The sequence below is a fragment of the Scardinius erythrophthalmus genome (assembly GCF_964197995.2).
Source record: "Scardinius erythrophthalmus genome assembly, chromosome: 5".
Lineage (NCBI taxonomy): Eukaryota > Metazoa > Chordata > Actinopteri > Cypriniformes > Leuciscidae > Scardinius > Scardinius erythrophthalmus.
This window is the reverse complement of record NC_138225.1, coordinates 31,351,623-31,357,917: the sequence shown is the minus strand read 5'-3', so window position 1 is coordinate 31,357,917 and position 6,295 is coordinate 31,351,623.

Here is a 6,295-nt window from a genome sequence, read left to right as displayed (position 1 = left end):
TCAAAGTTATAGTGTGAGTACTAAAGTTTTGGGCTTCATATAGTTCATAAATAATCAAAGTTTGGAAAAGCTACCATAATGTACAAGTACTTATACTGCAAAAACTATCTGGGTCTGATCATCATAGATGGCAATTTATAAATATATCTTGATTTCTGAAGGATTATGTGACACCAAAGACTGGAGTAAATGCTGCTGAAAATTATTTTAAATTGCAATAATAGTTCACAGTATTAATGTATTTTTAATCAAATAAATGCAGCCTAGGTGAGCATAAGAGACTTCTTTCAAAACACAATCTTTCTGACCCAAAACCTTTGTATGTTATATATTATTTATATACAAATAATGTAAATGGCCATTGTTTCATCATTTTTAAGATGAAAACAGATAGGGTTGATGCTCGTAATTAAAGCAATCAGCAAGCATCAGCCCACTTATATAATATTTAGCCTACTTATATTTTAGAATCATTGTCTGTATGCATTAGAACAGAGTTTTTTTTTACATCAATTTCCAGATAGTTTATTCATTTTTACAACTTTTTACATTAAGAAAATGAATAAAATACCTTAAAGGGTTAGTTCATCCAAAAATGAAAATTCTGTCAGTAATTACTCACCCTCATGTTGTCCCAACCCCGTAAGATTTTCGTTCATCTTCGGAACACAAATTAAGATATTTTTGATGAAATCTGAGCGCTGGATCACTCCTTCATAGGCTTCTGGGCAATTTCATTCTGCCGGTCCAGAAAAGTTAGTAAAAACATTGTTAAAATAGTCCAAGTGACTACAGTGGCTCAACCTTAAGTTTATCAAGCGACGGGAATACTTTTTGTGCGCAAAAAAAACAACAACTAAAATTACGACTTTATTCGACTATTAATTTTCTTCTATGTGGGCCTCTGACATGAGTTCACGAGAGTGCCACGACGCATGTGTGAGAACTGAGAAGATGGTGCAGATGTGTCTCGATGTAGTGTTTAAAATGGTTCTAAAGTGTGCATTTCCTGGATCTCCGAATCATGAGAAACCAACGAGAAAATGTAGAAGTGCCTTACCAATGCAAAAAGTATTCTCGTCGCTTGATAAACTTAAGGTTGAGCCACTGTAGTCACTAGGACTATTTTAACTATGTTTTTACTAACTTTTCTGGACCGGCAGAATGAAATTGCCTAGAAGCATGAAGGAGTGATCCAGCTATCAGATTTCATCAAAAATATCTTAATTTGTGTTCCGAAGATGAACGAAACTTACGGGGTTGGAGCAACATGAGGGTGAGTAATTACTGACAGAATTTTTGGGTGAACTAACCCTTTAAATGTAGTAGTTTCATAAAGTGCAGAAACAATCAGGCAAATCTTCAGCTGACTTTCAGCTGTTTGCACTTGCAGTGAACAAATCAAACAAAAGTAATTGAAATAGCTCAACACAAAAGATGTTTTAAGTGGTTTCCAAAATTCAACTGAAAATGCACCTTTTAACCCTCTGGGGTCTGGGGTGTTTTTGGGGTCCTTGAGATGTTCTGACATGCCCTGACATTTGTGCTTTTTTCAGTTGCTTATAAACATATCAATGGCAAAAAAAAATTACACTCTATTTAGCACAAACAGGACTACCATGATATGTGAGCCACATGTATGTGCATGTTTTCATTTTTGAGAGAATAATGTTTATGCATGGTTATTGAAAAAACTAAAAATGAAAGTTTCTGAAATAAGGCCATAAAACACATACTAAATATATGTCAATAAGATAAGACTTTTGACTAATGGATCGCCTAGAGTTTTTTCTTCAAAATGATGTGAAAATCATCCTGCCTAATCATTCACATAAAACGATACATTGATTTAAGTTTTGCAAAACACTTTTAGTTTGGAAAGGCAATATGCGGATGGGGCGTAAATGATCATGCATATTTATTAGTTCATACTTGATGAGACAATGCCCCTGCATACTTAATGAGCCATTCTTTCATGTGTGTCACCTATAGCTAACTTAAATATACAAGCTTCATAAAAATGATCATTCTAGAAGAAAATTTCAGATGGCATTTAGAGGCTTTTGCATCTGAACTCTTCATATACACACACACACACACACACACACACACACACACACACACACACATATATATATATATATTAGGGATGGGCATTCGATTAAATTTTCTTAGTCGATCGTCGGGAGAATTAACGATCGACTATCGATTAATCATTAATATTTTTATATTGAAATTCATTATTTCTTTAACTTTTTATAAATTAAAAATGCAATGTAAATACAAAAATACAGTTTGTTTGTCCTCGATGAGATCTTTATTACAAGAAGATCAACTTGTGGCAGTGAAACTGGACGTTCGGTAACGTTAGACTTGAAGATGCCTTGCGGTGCTCTAAAACAGCGGAACCTGCAGCTGCGAGCCGGCGTTCTTGAACAGAGACCCATGGCCACTTCATCCGTTTTCTATGATCGGATAGCTATCCGTGAAAAGACCAAATGTAAATGCCCTCCGAAACGCATTCGAGACGGATTTAAACCCGATCGCTCAAACCACTTCAGGAGGAGATCTGAGACGCATTCCAGACGAAACTGGACAAGTGTAAATGCATCTGGTTGTTGAAATCACTATGTAAATTTGACTTATCCCAAAAATGCTAAGAAATAAACATGTGAGAGCGTTTTATAGGCCTAGGCTATATGTCATGTTATAGCCAGATATGACGACGCTACTGCAACACGCATCACCACAGATGAGCATCTATTCATCAAGCCAACGTGCAAACTATCGCAAATCAAAGTGAAAGTAATTCATCAACACACAATCATCTTCATTAAAAGTAAAGAACCGAAATGATCTTACCAGGGCTGTTGCCGTCTTTGATTTAGAAATTTCCGCTGATGATCAATAAAATGCAGCTCATATCAGTTGCTTTCGGACGTGCAACAATTTAAATGCATGTAGCGCGGGAATTCAAGATCGGATTTATATCCGTTTTGCAAAAACACATTTATGTGACCAGGTGTAAATGGAATCGTTTTGATAAATCAGATAGCTATCCGATCTGAGAAAACGCATGAAGTTCCCATAGAACTTCTGCACCAGTCCACTGATTTCTGTTGAGAAAGATAAGCATGTTGACATGATCTGGGATCAGATGCGACCGCAACGTGGTGACAGCCAGTCCAGCCGCCGAAAACACCCGCTCTGAGGGGAATGACGTTGCCGGGATGCACAGGTAGCCTACCTCCGCGCTAAAATGAATTCCATTGCTTCAAGACTCACACTACGCAACGCAACCTGCATGATTAATCGATAACAAATAAACGTGATCGACAAAATTCTTAACGATCAATTATTGATCGTCGATTAATCATGCCCATCCCTAATATATATATATATATATATATATATATATATATATATATATATATATATATGCATACACACACACACACACATATATATATGTGTATATATTTATACACAAATATTTTATATACATTTTTTTTTTCACACATTGTGCTTGCAAATTGTATAATATCCAAGGTAAACATGTCTAGTAATTGTGCAGTTAATTCTCATACTGTATTTTCAGTTTTGGAATATTTATCCTCTCCCCAAATTTGTTACTAATAAAACACAATACAAATTATTTAAAGAAAAAAATATATTTACCTTTTAATAGTTTGTTTACATCTACCTTGTAAATATATATTTTGATTAAAAAGGTTACAATTACAACAACAATTCAAGTGTAATCTTACAGTATATTCTACAGTAAAAACTGTACCCAAATCTAGTCAACAAAATGTTGTCTTTCATATTTCGCCTGACTGTAACGTTGTCTTTATGAAATATTAGGGCATATAAATGTTAATTTGCAGTTTAATACGTTGCTTATACAAATAGCTTACATTTTATTTCAACATATTTCAGTCGATTTTTACTCATCTCAGTATAGCAATACAGTTTGCTAAAACATCATCATTCATTCACACACGCGATTTAAATTTAAACTGTCTTTTTGCGAGCTGTGGTAAACAGCGCGCATCTCTGCCGTTCATTCATTCATAAACAGAAACCTGATTCATGTGAGAAGGAAAAAAACTTACTACTGTATTCCTCAGCTCGCTCCTCGATATACCCGCACTTCTGAGGTACATTTTCCATTATTATTATTCCTCACAGCGCTGCGAGACGGTGTAAACAAGTAATGATCTGAATAAACTTGTGTTTTCTCGAGCTGATATGGGGGCGTTCACAGGTTTGCGTGGATTGCCTCAGCCATTTGCGTTTGAATAGCGCGCGCTCTCCGTGGGCGTGTCACATTACATTTGAATCAGCTGTAATGAGCTCGAATGGAATCGCTCTCTTTTAATACAGATTTCACAAGATGAGAATATTTGTTTTTTATATAAATTACTTAATTTAAAAGATGAGAATTCAAGCTTCATGCCTGTGTGTCTGTATGTCTGTTTGACTGAGTATTCGCTGAGTTATTGTGAGTATACACAAAAATAATACACATTTAACTGAATCGATTGATGTATGAAACTCCTATGGAAAATCAAAGTCAACAGAGTATTTATGAGTTTCTTTTACACTGATAAAAAAAAAAAAAGCGAGCTGGTATCGCCGGCGATACCGCCGACCTCAGGGGTACTTGACTTCTGCAGTCTCATAATTATTCAACCCTCTGAATAGAATCCCTCACAACAGCACAAATCTGCAAAACAGGTTTTGTCTCAAGTACACCTGATGCAACTAATCAAGGGCTTCATTAGTTGCACCAGGTGTGCTTAAGCTAGAACACATGAAATATCTGAACGGGCTAGGTTTGTTGAGTGTCACGTTTGACTGCATGTTAGAAATGTGTCTAAGTCAAAAGAATGGTCCGAACAAGGAAAAGGATACAAAAAGATACATGTTCTTATAGATAGACATGCACCACTATGTTCCAAGAGACACCGTTGGAAGCATAGTTTGCAAGTTCAAAGTTAAAGGAACAAAGTTAAAGGAACAGTGGTTACACCACCTGAAAAATGAATGCTATCAACGGCTGCAACCAGATTTCTAAAAAATCCTCCAGTGACTGCAAAAGACCTGCAGCAAGACTTGGTGGCAACAGGCAATGAGGTTTCAGCTTGCACAGTTAGGTGAGTACTAAACGCATGCCCGAACTCAAAGACATACACAACTACTGACCCAAAAGCACAAGAAAACTCGGCTCCAATTTGCTCAAAATCATATAAATAAGCCACAGAAGTTTTGGGATTTTGTTCTGTGGAGCGATGAAACAAAACTGGAACTTTTGGGCCCCATGTCTGGAGTAAGAAGAATGAAGCATATGCTGAAAAGAATTCCTCTGTCTACAGTTAAGGTGGTGGTGGCTCGTGATGCTCTGGGGCTGCTTTGCATGCTCTGGCACTGGAAACCTGCAGCTTGTGGAAGGTAAGATGGATTCATTTTTGTGTATCAGGAAATCCTCGGAGAAAACGTCATTCCGTCAGTGAGGAAGCTGAAGCTTAGGCTTCATTGGATCTTCCAACAGGACAATGATGCCAAGCATACCTCAAATTCCATCAGGGCTTGGTTGCAAAAGAAGTCCTGGAAGATTTTACAGTGGCCATCACAGTCACCTGACTTGAACCCCATAGAAAATCTCTGGTGGGATTTGAAGAAGGTGAATTTGGGACAAAACATTTCATAGGCTGCAACATAATTTAATAATCACAAATAAGATTGTATATTTTAACTGAACAGTTGTTTTATTAACTTATATTTTGTATAACTTATAGTAAGCACCATACATACTCAGAGCCATACACATGCCTGAGAATGAATCTGTGAGACTTTACAACAGCTAATGGATCAAAAGAGAGCTTGTTTCACTTTCATTGTGTTAAAATGCCGTTGGGAAGCTGAGTGCTCAGGCTGCGGAGTAATCCATTATTGGCCGACTGAATGGATGTGGACCATGTGTCTGTCTGAGAGGTCTGGCAGCCCCGTTGAACTGCATGATTGGCCCCTCGGTGAAGAGACAGCACTTCCCCCAATCTACCTGCTTAATGCTGGGGGAATCTGACAGTAGGCTACTGCTGCTTACAAATGATGGACGGCAACAAGTCATGAATATCATCAGCTATAAATCATATGACTATGGAAAACACTATTCCAGTTCAAATACAACTATATCTAAATCATTTTTCCTAACGAATGAAGATCTCAATACAAGTCTGAAATAATATTGAAAAGAGCCATTCTCAACGTTTTACTGATCTGACAGGAAACA